The sequence below is a fragment of the Neofelis nebulosa genome, chromosome 5, assembly GCF_028018385.1.
Source record: "Neofelis nebulosa isolate mNeoNeb1 chromosome 5, mNeoNeb1.pri, whole genome shotgun sequence".
In the NCBI taxonomy this organism is placed as follows: domain Eukaryota; kingdom Metazoa; phylum Chordata; class Mammalia; order Carnivora; family Felidae; genus Neofelis; species Neofelis nebulosa.
In genome coordinates this window covers 67,396,697-67,414,613 of record NC_080786.1, presented here as the reverse complement: position 1 = coordinate 67,414,613, position 17,917 = coordinate 67,396,697, and the positions used below count along the sequence as shown (strand labels likewise).

The window sequence follows — 17,917 nt, the reverse complement described above, 5'->3', positions numbered from 1 at the left end:
GTCCCTCCTACTTATTCCATTCCCTTTTGCCTAGAATACACTTTCCTCTTCTCATTTAAGCCTACCCACCTTTTGGGTTATTAGAGGAGTCTTATCCCTTCCTGTGTATACGTGTGATTTTACCTGATCAATATTAGAATTCCCATTAGAATGTAAGCTATACAAAGGTAGGCTTATGGGCCTTATGTTTATTTTTCATCACTAGTGTAATTACAGCACCAAGTCTTTGCATTTTAAAAATAGTTTTTCAGTGAATGACTAATTTACTTGTACTGCTTATCACATCCTTTGTTTTTAAATCTCATGACCAAAATTCATGTTATTATATTATTTTCTTTATTTTTTTAGAGACAGACTGAGTGCAGGAGGGGATGGGGGGCAGTAGAGGAAGCAGGGAAGAGAGAGAAAATTAAGCAGGCTCCATGCTAAGCATCTATCCGGGCTCAATCTCATGACTATAAGATGATGACCTGAACCAAAATCAAATCAGATGCTCAACTGACTAAGCCACCCAGGCACCCCATTATTTTCTAAGTAACACATCATTGTGTGTATTTTAAGTCTTTAGGGCAGCAATTTTGAACATGGCTCAAAATAACCAAAAGCAGACATTGTCAGTTAAGTTTGGACTTCAAAATTTAAAATAAAATAAGGAAAATGAGCTATAATAATGACACATTTCTTCCTAGTGTCAGGTAAACTGTAAAACTATAACACTTTGGGAAAAATCAAGAGTCTTTTCTGAAATATTTGTCTTCTGACAACTGTCAAAGCAAACAAAATCAAGAAAAATACACTTAACATAGTACCCTTCTTAATGGGAGTGTCACTGTGATAAGAGACACTGGAACATGCCTGGAAATTCACACAAAGCACAGGGCAAAAGATCCTCACAAGTGGTTGTTACCAATGAAGACTCAAAAGCCATGATTTTATCAAGCATTTGGGAGCTTGAATTAAAAAAGGAAACATATTTTCTTTCAAATTGAGGTGCTTTTAAATGGGAAATTAACTTTAAGGCTAAATATACATTGCAGATGATGTAATCAAAGTATATTTAAATCTACTGGGAACAAAAACAAGTTTCATAACACTTTGAAAACTGTAAAAGAAATTGGCATGAAGTGGTTTTTAATCATTAACTAACTTTTAAAAATATCCTTCAGTAGAAAATATCTGGTTACTCCATATTTTTAATGTGCTTCTAGAATGAGATATATTGGAGGCACCTGGCTGACTAAGCCTAACCTGTCAGGCGATTCTTGCTCTCAGGGTTGTGAGTTCAAGCCCCACAATGGGTGTAGAACTCACTTAAGAAAAAAAGAAAAGAAAAGAATGAGATGTTTTGAAAATGAGTAAAAACACATTATCAATATTACAAAGTCAAATAATATGCCAGTGTCCATATGTTTTATATAAGTTAACAAAACAGGTACCCATGTAAGTCAAGAGATAGCAAAATTTCAATTCTAACAGCTTGACTGGTTTAGCAATTTTATAAACTACCACAGATGTAAATTTGTCAGGCTGCCTATAATAAAAATTTATGAAAAAAATTTAAAGCATTATTTATGCAGTATTGTACCAATCCTATAGTATTCAAACTTACTAAGTTCAGTGCTCCATGTATTTAGACCTGATGTCCTTTCCTCTACACCATAGCTGTCTGGGGTCGGAGCAGGGAGCTATTACACATGAACAGATCAGAGGAGAAGCACTATCAGAATAAGGCCCCTTATATCAGAGACAGAATAGCTTCCACTTGCTAAGGGTGTACACTCTGCTAAACCTTTATTTATTTATTTTTTTTTTTTTTTGAGAAAGAGAGAAGGTGTAAGTAAGCAAGGGGTAGAGAGAGAGGGAGAGAGAGAGAAGCGTGGCTCACCCCAAAGTGGGGCTCATGCTCACCTGAAGTGGGGCTCGAGCTCAACCAATGCTGATGACCTGAGTCAAAGTCAGATGCTTAACTGACTTAGCCATCCAGGCACCCTACAGACTGATTTTTTTTTAAGTTTATTTACTTATTGTATTTATTTTATTTATTTATTTATTTATTTATTTATTTATTTATTTATTTATTTTGAGAGAGAGACAGCACGAATGGAGGAGAGGCAGAGAGAGAGGGAGACAGAAAATCCCAAGCAGTGGGAGTACAGAGCCTAAAGCGAGGCTCAAACTCACCAAACCTTGAGATTATGACCTGAGCCAAAACCAAGAGTGGGATGTTTAACCAACTGAGCCAGCCAGGCACCCCTGGTAATAACCATTATTAACCTCACTTTAAAGAGGCAGAAATTGAGGCACAGATAGGTAAAATGACTTTCCCAAGAAAATGTTGCTATTAAATAAAGAATAAACATGGAGAATATAGAGTCTGTGCACATCCAAAGCCCACACAAAAATTGCTACTCTAACAAAAGTGAAAAGTTAATTGAACCTATGCAACACAGAGTTGTGTAAAACATTAAGTAGCACTTCCCTATCCCTTCTAATCAACCACCTTCAAGTAACCAATGTGAACAGTCCATTGTTTCCTCCCATGCCTTAAGCTCCGAAAAATGGGATCATGTCTCACCACTGTAATTTGGGATGGATTTTAAGTGTTAAGTCATTCCATTTAGGGTCACAGAATATCTTCATTGGCAAGCAGCTACAATTATTCACATTATTTTCTATCCTTTAATAATGTCATAAAGTGAAGTTTGGGATTCTGGGACATTTTTGTGAAATTTATATTTTCTATCCTTTAATAATGTCATAAAGTGAAGTTTGGGATTCTGGGACATTTTTGTGAAATTTATTTTTAAGTGTTTTAAGTGTTTTATATATATTTTTTCATTATTATGAATGACAGTTCACCCACCACAGGTGCAATGGTATCATCTTTATCAGAAAGTGAGGAGTCTCAGGACTCATCAGATAGTATAGGCTCTTCACAGAAAGCCTGCGGGATCCTAGCATGGTGTGCATCTTGCAGAAAAATTTTGAAAGGTTTATCTTCTGAAGATACATGGGGCAGAACAGAAGACAGAGAAAACCCTGGAGTTTCTGCTGTCACTTCTATGTCTGTCCCAACTCCCATCTATCAAACTAGCAATGGACAGTACATTGCCATTGCCCCAAAGGGAGACTTACAACTGGCCAGTTCAGGCACAGATGGAGTACAGGGACTTCAGACATTAACCATGACAAATTCAGTCAGTACTCAGCAAGGGACAACAATTCTCCAGCATGCACAGACCTCCGATGGACAGCAAATACTTGTGCCTAGCAACCAGGTGGTTGTACAAACTGCATCAGGAGATATGCACACATATCAGATCTGTACCACCTCTTCAGCTATTTCGCTGCCACAACCTGTGGTAATGATATTTCCTGTGACACTTATATCTCAGACAACTAAGACAGATGACCCCCAACTGAAAAGAGAAATAGGTCAACGAAAAACAGAGAAGCTGCGCAAGAATGTCTCAGAAAGAAGAAAGAAAATGTGAAATGCCTGGAAAATCGGGTTGCAGTCTTGGAAAATCAAAATAAAACTCTAATAGAAGAGTTAAAAACTTTGAAGGATCTTTATTCCCATAAAGGTATTTGATTAAGAAAGAAAATATTTTTGCAGACTTCCTAAAATTTATATGGGATTTCTTTTCTTTTTAGAGGAGGTTTATAAATTAAAAGGCCAAAAATGAAGCATTTTATTTAGGCTTTTGCAATTCAAAGATAAATATCTTATGCAAGAGATCTGGTGATAGAAGATAAAATGGAAAATGAGCTCAAGGAAGTCACTGACACAGCTGGAAGCTCTGGAAAAATGAAACCCACTCAAGAAGCGGGAAGTGAGCTTTCACCAATTTGAATTTCCTAAATGACAATAATCCAAAAATGCCAGAGAAGATGAAATTTGGTAAATGGATTTTTAAAATAAATCAGTTTACCTTATAGGTTTGCATTTCTTACCATTTCCTAAAGTTTACATTTTTCAATTGTGTGTGTTTATGTTTTATTTCTGCCAATAATTCTAAATTAGAAATAGAAAAGCTAATATGTAAGTAAATATATAAATCATGTGTTCTGATTATGTATACTTGTTCTATTGTCAGATCGTTGAAATTTTTTTTTTTTAAAGTTTGTTTCTTGGACTTGAGATGGGTTTTGAGACTTGTGTTTAACTATTTTTGAGGTTTTGTCCTCAAAGGCATCTAAGATATATGAATGGAGTAGGGTGATTTTGTAACATTTTTTTATCAGAATGGAAAGAGAACTTCTGTTTAAATGTTTGATACTTTTCTATTTAAAAGTTTGATACTTTTAAGTGGTTTGTTTTTTGGTTACTCTGGTAATTGAGATTTTCTACAAATATATAACAAATTGTTTTTTGATTCTATATTCTGTATGCAGTTGAATATACATTACCTATTCAGTTGTGCTTTAATAGAATGGAATGTTTACAGGCTCTTGAAATGACATTAGAGTATTTTTTTAATCTTTTAAATGTTTATTTATTTTTGACAGAGAGACAGAGAGACAGAGTGCAAGTAGGGAGGAACAGAGAGAGAGGGAGATACAGAATCTGAAGAAGGCTCCAGGCTCTGAGCTGTCAACACAGAGTGTGACAGGGGTTCAAACTCACAAACTGTGAGATCATTACTTGAGCTGAAGTCCGATACTTAACTGACTAAGCCACCCAGGTGCCCTGATATTAGAGCATTTAAAAAATTTTTTTTTAAGTTTATTTATTTTTGATAGGAAAGGAGAAACAGAGCGTGAGTGGGGGAGGGGCAGAGAGAGGGAGAGAGAATCTGAAGCAGGTTCCAGGCTCTGAGCTGTCAGCACAGAGCCCCACACAGGGCTCAAACTCACGGACCGCGAGATCATGACCTGAGCCAAAGTCGGACGCTCAACCGACTGAGCCACCCAGGCACCCCTAGAGCATTTTTAAAAAACCTTCTGAGGATGCATACCAAAGTTTTCCAAGAGGATTTTATAATCAATTTAATGTAAGGTTTATCAGATTCTAAAATAGTATGGTTATTTTTTTTAATTTAATGTTTATTTATTTTTGAGATAGAGACAGAGCATGAGCAGGGGAAGCACCGAGAGGGTGGGAGACACAGAATGCGAAGCAGGCTCCAGGGTCTGAGCTGTCAGCACAGAGCCCAATGTGGGGCTCGAACCCACAAACCAGGAGATCATGACCTGAGCCAAAGTTGAATGCTTAACCGACTGAGCCACCCAGGCGCCCCAATCAATGGTACATTTATAAGAAAAGTGACTGCCAATATATTTTTATAGCTAATCTTTATAAATTCTAAAGTTGAGTTCTTAATGATTATTTTAAATGTTTATATAGTTTAGTAAAAAAAAATACTTTGCATCGCAAAGTATCTTCTTTATATTATGAGAAGTAGTTTCCAGATTGGCTAATACTTGAATTGCAAGTTTTGTATGCAGTTTATCCAAAGCTCAGTAATGCCATCCATACACCAGTGTTTAATCTCTGTATTCCAGTTTGTATACACTTTGAAATTGTACTGTAAAACTAATGAAATTGTATTACAAAACTATTGTGCACTTCTTATACAATACGTATCATATTGTCTGTGAAATTAAAGGATATCTGATAAAATTAAGTTTTCTGAATGTTAATGTATACAAAAAGTGAAATCCACCAACAAGATAGAATTATTCCAAACATGCATGCACTCACATGAGTCAGCCCACCAACAACCCACCGGCAAATGTGTAGAAGAATTGTACAGGTAGTTTGTACAATATGTATTAAGGCGAATAAACATAAAAGATGCCAGTTTTATCAGTGATTATAGAAATACAAATAAAATCAAATGACTGGCAAAATATAAAAAGTCTGATAATATCCAATACTGGTAATAACAAGGAATAATCACAATACTACTGATATACAATGTAAATTTGTACAACCAATCTGGAAAAAAAAATGTCATCCTGCAACTAAAGTTGAAGGTAAATACAAAGTGCTTAGATTTTTGAGCTGGCAACTCCAGCAAGGTATATGCCTTAGAGAATTGTTATATCGATCTAATAAGAAAGAGCTTTGCATAGTGAATTCCATGAATTAGCATTATCAGCATCACCCAAAACCTAGTTAGAAATGCAAATTCTCAGGCCCTACATACACCAGACCTACTAAATCAAAATCTCAGGGTGGGGGGGGGGGGCAAGGGGGAGGTGGGTTGCACCAGAAATCTGAATTTTATTATGTTGGTGTTTGATAAGCACTTCAGTGAAATACATACATACTGTCTATTCTCTTCGTGAATTCTTTATTTGTGGATTCACCTATTCTCTAAAATTTATTTGTAACTTAATGTGCTTCTGTTTCCATTGGAAGATGTATACATGCACAGAGTAGTGAAAAATTTACATCATCTTAGGTATACATTCCCACCTGAGGTTAAAGACCCTCTCATACTATAAACAAGTGTCCTTCCTGTAGTCTATTGAGTGGCACATTTTTTTCTTTCATTTTGTGCTCTTCATGTATGATTTTGCTGTCTCTAATGGCCCCCAGTGTACTACTGAAGTGCTGTCTCGTGTTACTAAATGCAAGAAGCTATGTTGTGTCTCATGGAGAAAATCCATGTGTTGGATAAGGTTCATTCAGTCATGAGTTATAGTGTTGCTGACCATGAGTTCAATGTCAATGAATCAACAATATATATTACATAAGGTGTCTTTAAATAGAAACACACATAAAACAAGTTTATGTATTGATTGAGGAAAATGTTGTGACCAGAGGCTCCCAGGAACTTATCCCTGTATCTCCTCTGGGGTCAATGATGTAGTATTGGCTAATTCTGTGTTCTAATCAACTTTATAAAACATAACTACTATGAATAATGAGAACCAGCTGTATAGAAGCACTGCCTATATTAGAAATACAAAAGAAAAGAAACGAAAAAAACCAAATGTCATTGACAGGAGAAAAAGGAAACTTACAATGGCATAATCACATGATGAAATATAATACAGAGGTGAACATTAGTTGATTACATAATTAATATGCACAACATATGTATGTAATGTATAATTACATTAATATTATAATACGAATGACAAAATGATGTTAAATGGAAAAAAAAATCCCAAGAGAGGACATTCAACATGATCTTGAAGTCCAAAATCATGAAAACTATATATTGTTTAAGGACATAAACATATGCGTCAAACTGTAAAAATTAAAAGCAATATAAAAAAAAAAAAAAAAAAAACCCAAATTCAGGATTGAGTCACCATGAGACTAGGGGAAAACAGAGATATGATAAGGAGAAGAATTTATATAAATACAAGCCGAGTATTGGATACAAAAGTACTCAGGATATTATAAAAATACAGGAAAGAATGGATGGATGGTAAGTAGTACAAAGGGTGTGCATGACAAAGAGTTTTTGAAAAGTTATGGCAATGTTATAGTTACCATATGTGAATCATTGTTAGTTTTTATACTTATGTAATGACTTACTTGATAAAACTTTTTAAACAGATACTAACTTCAAAACATTTTGTTTGGAATGCAAAAGCAAGAATTATTACCTTGAAGTGAAATGGTGGTTTATAATGTTTTACTGAAATATAAAGACCATAAGCATAGACTAATCACATTAAAGAATAAATATATTTACCTTGTGACTTAAGGTTTATAAGACTCCTCTAAATATATTTAAATCTATTCTTAGTTAAATCTATTCTAAGGCATTGTTATTTTTAGATGAAGCTGTTTTAAGAGGTTATAAAGAACTCAAAGCACAAAAATCTAGGACTTCAGATTCCAAAGCAGTGTTCTTTAAAACTATATAGCTGCAGTTATTATAATCCCTAATATGTACAGAATGGTTTCATAACACTTTCAAGTAATTTTTAAATGTATTTTATATGATCTAATAGTATAAAACTCACCTAAGGTGAGTATCAGCTATAACAAACCAAAATATACTATATTGCATATTATTCATATAAAATGGTTGAACGGATTCCCAAGATCATCATTTTCCCCATCAGCTGTAGTGCCTTACCACAATGAAGCCACCAATGCTCTCACTCTTATACTTTCTCTTTTTAAATATTTTTAAATCAAAGATTGCATTAGCCATGGAACTTCAATCTAGTGAAGAGTCCTTTGAGTGATCTTCACATTTGGTCAATTACCAAGTGTGAACTTTCAACTGTAAGTGTTTTATATGTGGTATAAATCTAAGATCAGCTTTAAAAACCAAAGTGGCTATCAACTTGATCAAATAATTAGTGCACCGTTCTCTAGTCTATCATGGATCAGAATGCAAATATATTACTTCGAAGATATTCAGTACAATCAGACCATTACACTTGAATAACATTAAAGGAAATTTTAATTTCTGCCTGGATTAAAAACATAACACAAAGAGCCACATAATATTTTTCCTTCCTTCCCTTTTCTAGGAGGTTGTCTGTGGACACTTGAATTTACTGGGCTAAATAATATTGTTCTAAGTAAAAGCCTCAGTAAATTGCTGAAAACATTGGAACATAAAATAAAACTCAGTAGATTTACTGAAAATATTTTTTTCTTCACTTAACATGGTTACACAATGTGTCAATTATCTAGTCACTCAGAATTCTGAGGAAGAAAGAAACAACTTTCTCTATAGAGAATCAGTTGGCTTTCATAATACTCAGAGTATATTTGCATAATAACACTGCTACAGCTGCAAGGTTAAATCCATTAATTTATTGGGAACAGAACAGGCTGTTCTGGTTGGCTGTTGCAAAAATTGCTTTTTGCACTTGTCTTCTCCACCATCAAGTATTTGCTGCGAGCACACAATTACTGCAGCAAAGCCTATGTTGCCAAGCAAGGAACCTTATTTAACATGGAAAGTGGCAAACACTTCACTTTCTGAAAATGAAAAAAAAATTAATCCTGAAAAGCTTCCTTACTAACATTTTCTCCTTCTCCAGTTGTTTCATAGGATAACGTAGAAGATGGCAATTCGGATGAAGGTTAACTAGATGAACCCATTTCTGCAGCAACTCTCAGGTGCAAATGTCATCCCTAAATAGTCTCTCTTCACAACTAGAAATAATCTCAAAGCTTCCATAGGTTTTTTTCCCCTAAACAGTAAATTTAAAAATAGAATACTTACCTCCAAAAGTCAGTAACCGAACAAAACATCTGTTGAAGCTCACATTATATACTCAAGAACAGCTATTTAATAAAGGGAAGGCAAATGTATAGCATTTATAGGAATTTATAACAGAAATCTTTAAAACAATAAAGGGAAGGACCAAAAGTTAAATTACATTTAGAAAATGAACTCTATTCAAACAGGTATCAAAAATGAATATAACCTATAACTAAGTTGAGAAACTTTTTCCTGCCCAGGAAAACTAAATCACAAAACAAAAATTAATGACTACTCAATTTTTTTAATTAGATAATTTATAAAGTATTTACCTTGTTAAAAAATAAAGTCAGTGGCAAACATAAATAAATATACATTTATTATTAAATCCAGGTCAGTGTAGACTCTGGAGTGAGAGGAGAAAGTCAGAAAAAATAGCAGAGACAAAGAAAGAGTTGAGGGAGAAAGGAAGTAAAGGAAGAGAAAAATAACAGTATAAAAAATAAATAAACCCTTTCCTTCATCATCCCAATTCCGTTTCTTTCTATACCTACTCTGGGCCCAATAGAAATGTAAATGGTTAACTAAAGGAATTCTTTGAATTTTTCCACAAAAAGTTAATATTCAATAAATAATTTCAGTATTATGTTAGAAATCCTTTAAAAAGCACAAAAATGACAAATATATGGGGGAAAGGGTTCAATGGTACGGTATTTAGGTAAATATGGGGACATTTTCCCTTAAAACTAAGAATCTCAATATCACAGTATTTGTACATTTCATTACCTACAGTAACAAAGCATTTTTGTGCCTTGGTTTAGAATGCCTGTCTCTCCACATTTTTAACCTGCCAATTTTCTTTTATTCTTTCAAGGCCCAAGTCAAATATATTCCCATCTATAAAGCTATCCCAGATCCCCACAGTCTAAAGCAAATGTTTCTTCTTCCAAATCCCCTATTATTTATTCTTCCTTCTATTATGAAACTGAATTTGTATTACAGTCAAATTGTGTTTCTTGACGGAAGAGGATGTCATTTACCTATTAGACCCGACACCTTGAACGATACTATAAAGTGAGCTTGTAAAACCTATTTAGGAATCTATGTTGAAATTCCCCCAGCAAAAAAGTATTTTGTTTGCCTAATTCCATTATGCCAAAATGTCTTCTTTACTTTCATTTAAAAAAAAAAATTCTATGCATCATTAACTGAGACTGACCATCCTTTAATGTGGCTCTCATCAGTCTAGCAGCCAGAGTGATATTTTGAAAGCATAGGTCAGAGCATGTCCCTATTCTGCTCAAAAGTTCACAATGGTTTCCCATTTCAATCACAGTACAAACCAGAGTCTTTATAATGACCTACAAGTTCCTTGCTCCCTCTGACTTTGTTTGTTCCCACTCTCTTCCCACCCCTCCATTTGAATGACAGTGATACCCTCAGTAGGCTTTTCTCACCACAAGGCCCTTGCACTTGCTGCTCTCACTGCCTGAAATGCTCTTAGATAACCCCACGATTCACTCCTTAACCATCATATCTTTACTCAAAAGCCACCTGAGCTAGACCTCTCTTCCCTACCTTATGTAAAATTATGCCCCCTGACACTTCCCATTCTTTTTCTCCACTCTATTTTCTTATTAACAAGTATTTCTCCCTAACATAGAATACACAGACACATCATCACGATGAACACCACCACCATATGTATTTGTCTCACAAAAAATATAAGCTCCAGTAGGGCAGGGATTTTCTTTCCAGACTTACTCACTGTTCTGTTATGAAAGAATAAATAGAGTGTGACCCATAGTAGGTCCTCAATAAACATGCTGAATGTTGACTGAATCAGGAGAATTTTTTCCATATCTTTTGACAAAATGCCTTTGAGCATATAAACATACTTTTGTTGGCATTTGCAGCCCTGTTCTACTTTTAAGCTTTTTACAGAAATGGCTATGTTCCAAGGTTGGAGGGTAGAGAACCAAAGTTTAGCTAGTATCCAATGTGGGAGCAGAAAAGTCGACATTGAAATGCATTGTGTTGAGGCAGTGGAGTCAAACAAGGACAGAGAATATGCGAATCACAGTTGTCTCTTGCTTACCTTAATCAGTAACAAAGTTTAGAATATCCTTATATTAGGACTTAAGGAATATATACACACACATCACATAATTCGGAAATATTTGCACATCTATGTTCATAGCAGCACTACTCACAACAGTCAAGAGGTGAAAGCAATCCATATTCACTGACAGATAAATGTAAAAAGAAAATGTGGTATATAAAAACCATGGATTACTATTAAGTTTTTTTTAATGTCTATTTTTGAGAGAGAGAGAGAGATGGGGTGTGGCTGGGGGTGGGGCAGAGAGAGACAAAGAGCGAGACACAGAATCTGAAGCAGGTCCCTGGCTCCAAGCTGTCAGCACAGAGCCCAATGCAGGGCTCGAATCCACAAACCCTGAGATCATGATCTGAGCCAAAGTCGAAGCTTAACCAACTGAGCCACCCAGGTCCCCTGAATACTACTAAGGTTTAAATGGTAAGGAAATCCTGTCATGTGCTACAGTATGAATGTACCTTTGAAGACATTATGCTAGTAAAGTAAACCAGTCACAAAAATTCAAATACTGTTGATTCCATTTATGTGAAGAATTTAAATTAGTCAAACTCATAGAAATAGAAAGTAGAATAATGGTTGCCAAGGACTGAGGGGAGGGAGAAATGAGGAGTTGTTGTTCAATGTGTATAGTTTCAGTTTTACAGGATGAAAAAGTTCAAGAGATCTACTGTACAATGCTGTGAATATACTTAATGCTACTTAATTGTATACTTACAAATCATAAAAATGATAAATTCGAAGTTATGCATTTTTTACCACAATGAAATATTTCTTAAAAAGTAATGATGGCTGGAGCTCTGCAATGCCAGATAAATCAAATTTGTATCCATATATGCAGATTTGTGCTTTCAAAGGCTATTTCCACCTTAGTTTATTTACAGAAAGCAAATACTACTACACAAATACTGCATTTAATGACAATTGGAAACCATAAATTTTAAGCTGCTCCTCAGAGAAAATTATCTATAAGGACACTGAAATTTTTTTAAGTTTATTTGAGAGAGTGTGTGTGAGCATGCACAGGAGAGGGAAAGAGAGAGGGAGAGACAAAATTCCAAGCAGCCTCCATGCTATCAGCATAGAGCCCAATGCAGGGCTCAATTTCACAAACCAGGACACTTAACTGACTGAGCCACCCAGGTGCTGCTAGACATTGACTTCCTTAAAAATAACAAAATTCAGGGGCACTTGAATGGCTCAGTTGGTTAAGCATCTGACTTTGGCTCAGGTCATGATCTCATGGTCCATGAGTTCAAGCCCATGTCAGGCTCTATGCTGACAGCTCGGAGCCTGCAGCCTGCTTCAGATTCTGTGTCTCCCTCTCTTTATGCCCCTCCCCAGCTCATGCTCTGTCTCTCTCTCTCTCAAAAATAAATGAACATTAAAAAAAAATTTTAATAACAAAATTTATACTGGAGTACAGTTATTATTTTTAATTTATTATGATGATATTTTTTTAGTAGGCTTCATACATAGTGCAGAGCCCAATGAGGGGCATGAACACACAACACTGAGATCAAGACCCGAGCTGAGATCAACAGTAGGAAGCCTAACTGAGCCACCTGGGTGCCCAGGAGTGTAGTTATTTTTTAATTAGAGAAGACACTGTATTTGTTTCAGAAGTAATAATTCAATAATTGTAAGTATTTAATACTTACAATTCACTTTTAGTGCTTGCAAGTAGTTGAAAATAATTTGTGTTCATGCTCTTAAAACTGGCAATTCCTGTACATCTATGAATAATACTGCATAGACACAATTTAATGAGAATGCTAATTATCAAAATCTTTGTTTGACTTAATAAAAACATCTGGTACCTATATATTTTGCTATTACATGCTAACTATATCCAAATAAAAATCAGTATGTATTATGTATTTTCCTTTACACAGACATGTGAATTGAATTGTGTTTCTCCACCAAAAAGATATTTTGAAGTCCCAACTGCCAATACTTATTAATATGATCTTTTTTGAAAGTCTTCACAGATGTAATCAAGTTAAGTCAAAATCACACTGGATCATGATGGACCCTAAATCCAATGACTGGTATTATTATAAAAGAAATTCTGACACAGAGAGAATGCCAAGAGACAAAGATTACAGTGATGCACCCACAAACCAAGAATGCCAAGGATTGCCAGCTACCACCAGAAGGTAGAAGACAGGGACTGACCAGATTTTCTCTCAGAGCCTCCAGTGGGATTCTTCCCTGTCAACAACCTGATCGTGGACTTCTAGTCTCTGGATTATAAGAGAATAAAGTTCCATTGCTTTAAGCCATCCAGTCTGTGGTAGTTGTTAGAGCATCTCTAGGAATCTAATACAATACAAAAACATCTGCATGTGCAAAGGAGCCAACTATGCATGAAGGAACATGGACATTTGAATTTCAATTTCACAAACCTGGGTTCAACTTTGCTCTACTGAATACTTACACTATGATGCTGAGCAAGTTACTTATCCTCTAACATCTACTCTCTTCTGTAAAACTGCAATAATTGCACTCTGAAGATTAGCTGAAATAGTATATAATGATGAAAACCCGTCACATGAGTTCAACTAATAAAAGTAACAACACCAGATATTAGGGCTGGGTTGCATACATAATGCTCAAATGTACCAATACTTTTAGTTAACTTCATGTTTTCTTCATGTTAAATACATTAAAATTAGTTTCTCCAGGAATAGAGATATTAAATACAATTCATTGCCTAAAATTCACATCCTCCTAATGCAAAACTGATAGGAATGCAAATGGATAGGGCTGCAAACACCTATACATGTGATTTCAATGACCACTTTCATTCACTATCCACTTACATACCATATTATTTATTATAAAAGTGGACTATGTCCTTGGCCTTTACTCAGAACTTACATTTTCTATAGAATATTTTTCTTCTGATGGTAGTACAGTACTTATTTAACCTTGAAAATTAATAATAGCTTATAGATCATAGTGGTTGCAATTCAGCATTTTAGGATGTTCTGTGGAAAAGTAATTGTATTTTCAAATATCACAGATTTGGAAAGTCAATGACAAATTCCAGTATGTCCACAGAAATATGTGTAGAAAAGTGAATGAATGGTCTAGCAAGCAAGACAAATGTGAAATGTTGTGAGAATTAGATTCAGCCTTTGGACACAGAGCCTAAAAGGCATAAGAGGGAGAGCTCTGTTCAAATATGTAAAGGTTCAACAGAGAGGAAAGAGTATCAATTTATTCTGCATTGTTCCAGAAAACAATATTTGGGTGATCAGACCAAAATTATATAAAGGCAGATTTTGAATCAATATGAGAAATAGTTTTATAACAATCTCAGCTTTCCACAAATGAAACAGGTTGCCTTGAAACAGTACAGATATTTCTGAAAAAGTTGTATCATCATCTGCCAAGGCTCCTGTATAGTTGGGTTAGGGAAACATTTTTTTTTTTTTTAATTTTTTTAATTTTATTTTTTTTTATTTTTATTTTTTTTTATTTTTTAATATATGAAGTTTATTGTCAAATTGGTTTCCATACAACACCCAGTACTCATCCCAAAAGGTGCCCTCCTCAATACACATCACCCACCCTGCCCTCCCTCCCACCCCCCATCAGCCCTCAGTTTGTTCTGTTTTTAACAGTCTCTTATGCTTTTCTCCCACTCTAACCTCTTTTTTTTTTTTTTCCCTTCCCCTCCCCCATGGGTTTCTGTTACGTTTCTCAGGATCCACATAAGAGTGAAACCATATGGTATCTGTCTTTCTCTGTATGGCTTATTTCACTTAGCATCACACTCTCCAGTTCCATCCACGTTGCTACAAAAGGCCATATTTCATTCTTTCTCATTGCCACGTAGTATTCCATTGTGTATATAAACCACAATTTCTTTATCCATTCATCAGTTGATGGACATTTAGGCTCTTTCCATAATTTGGCGATTGTTGAGAGTGCTGCTATAAACATTGGGGTACAAGTGCCCCTATGCATCAGTACTCCTGTATCCCTTGGATAAATTCCTAGCAGTGCTATTGCTGGGTCATAGGGTAGGTCTATTTTTAATTTTCTGAGGAACCTCCACACTGCTTTCCAGAGCGGCTGCACCAATCTGCATTCCCACCAACAGTGCAAGAGGGTTCCCGTCTCTCCACATCCTCTCCAGCATCTATAGTCTCCTGATTTCTTCATTTTGGCCACTCTGACTGGCGTGAGGTGGTATCTGAGTGTGGTTTTGATTTGTATTTCCCTGATGAGGAGCGACGTTGAACATCTTTTCATGTGCCTGCTGGCCATCCGGATGTCTTCTTTAGAGAAGTGTCTATTCATGTTTTCTGCCCATTTCTTCACTGGGTTATTTGTTTTTCGGGTGTGGAGTTTGATGAGCTCTTTATAGATTTTGGATACTAGCCCTTTGTCCGATGTGTCATTTGCAAATATCTTTTCCCATTCCGTTGGTTGCCTTTTAGTTTTGTTGGTTGTTTCCTTTGCTGTGCAGAAGCTTTTTATCTTCATAAGGTCCCAGTAATTCACTTTTGCTTTTAATTCCCTTGCCTTTGGGGATGAGCCGAGTAAGAGATTGCTACGGCTGAGGTCAGAGAGGTCTCTTCCTGCTTTCTCCTCTAAGGTTTTGATGCTTTCCTGTCTCACATTCAGGTCTCTTATCCATTTTGAGTTTATTTTTGTGAATGGTGTGAGAAAGTGGTCTAGTTTCAACCTTCTGCATGTTGCTGTCCAGTTCTCCCAGCACCATTTGTCTTTTTTCCAAAAGACAGTCTCTTTAACAAATGGTGCTGGGAGAACTGGACAGCAACATGCAGAAGGTTGAAACTAGACCACTTTCTCACACCATTCACAAAAATAAACTCAAAATGGATAAGAGACCTGAATGTGAGACAGGAAAGCATCAAAACCTTAGAGGAGAAAGCAGGAAGAGACCTCTCTGACCTCAGCCGTAGCAATCTCTTACTCGGCTCATCCCCAAAGGCAAGGGAATTAAAAGCAAAAGTGAATTACTGGGACCTTATGAAGATAAAAAGCTTCTGCACAGCAAAGGAAACAACCAACAAAACTAAAAGGCAACCAACGGAATGGGAAAAGATATTTGCAAATGACACATCGGACAAAGGGCTAGTATCCAAAATCTATAAAGAGCTCATCAAACTCCACACCCGAAAAACAAATAACCCAGTGAAGAAATGGGCAGAAAACATGAATAGACACTTCTCTAAAGAAGACATCCGGATGGCCAGCAGGCACATGAAAAGATGTTCAACGTCGCTCCTCATCAGGGAAATACAAATCAAAACCACACTCAGATACCACCTCACGCCAGTCAGAGTGGCCAAAATGAAGAAATCAGGAGACTATAGATGCTGGAGAGGATGTGGAGAGACGGGAACCCTCTTGCACTGTTGGTGGGAATGCAGATTGGTGCAGCCGCTCTGGAAAGCAGTGTGGAGGTTCCTCAGAAAATTAAAAATAGACCTACCCTATGACCCAGCAATAGCACTGCTAGGAATTTATCCAAGGGATACAGGAGTACTGATGCATAGGGGCACTTGTACCCCAATGTTTATAGCAGCACTCTCAACAATCGCCAAATTATGGAAAGAGCCTAAATGTCCATCAACTGATGAATGGATAAAGAAATTGTGGTTTATATACACAATGGAATACTACGTGGCAATGAGAAAGAATGAAATATGGCCTTTTGTAGCAACGTGGATGGAACTGGAGAGTGTGATGCTAAGTGAAATAAGCCATACAGAGAAAGACAGATACCATATGGTTTCACTCTTATGTGGATCCTGAGAAACGTAACAGAAACCCATGGGGGAGGGGAAGGGAAAAAAAAAAAAAAAAGGTTAGAGTGGGAGAGAGCCAAAGCATAAGAGACTGTTAAAAACTGAGAACTGAGGGTTGATGGGGGGTGGGAGGGAGGGCAGGGTGGGTGATGGGTATTGAGGAGGGCACCTTTTGGGATGAGCACTGGGTGTTGTATGGAAACCAATTTGACAGTAAATTTCATATATTAAAAAATAAATAAATAAATAAATAAATAAATAAATAAATAAATAAATAAAAAAAGATGAGTTGGCCATACGTTTGTGGGTCTAGTTCTGGGGTTTCTATTCTATTCCATTGGTCTATGTGTCTGTTTTTATGCCAATACCAAGCTGTCTTGATGATGACCGCTTTGTAGTAGAGGCTAAAGTCTGGGATTGTGATGCCTCCTGCTTTGGTCTTCTTCTTCAAAATTACTTTGGCTATTTGGGGCCTTTTGTGGTTCCATATGAATTTTAGGATTGCTTGTTCTAGTTTCGAGAAGAATGCTGGTGCAATTTTGATTGGGATTGCATTGAATGTGTAGATAGCTTTGGGTAGTATTGACATTTTGACAATATTTATTCTTCCAATCCATGAGCAGGGAATGTCTTTCCATTTCTTTATATCTTCTTCAATTACCTGCATAAGCTTTCTATAGTTTTCAGCATACAGATCTTTTACATCTTTGGTTAGATGTATTCCTAGGTATTTTATGCTTCTTGGTGCAATTGTGAACGGGATCAGATTCTTTATTTGTCTTTCTGTTGCTTCATTGTTAGTGTATAAGAATGCAACTGATTTCTGTACATTGATTTTGTATCCTGCAACTTTGCTGAATTCATGTATCAGT

The 17,917-nt window shown here is 35.9% G+C and overlaps 1 protein-coding gene and 1 pseudogene across 4 annotated transcripts in view; one reads left to right on the top strand and one right to left on the bottom strand.

The window, feature by feature from the left end:
- Positions 1-17,917, bottom strand: part of NAALADL2 (N-acetylated alpha-linked acidic dipeptidase like 2) — a 1,364,408-nt gene that overhangs the window by 1,090,122 nt on the left and 256,369 nt on the right. The gene's annotated exons all lie outside the window — the stretch shown is intronic.
- LOC131513137 (cyclic AMP-dependent transcription factor ATF-1-like) lies at positions 2,874-3,595 on the top strand (annotated as a pseudogene).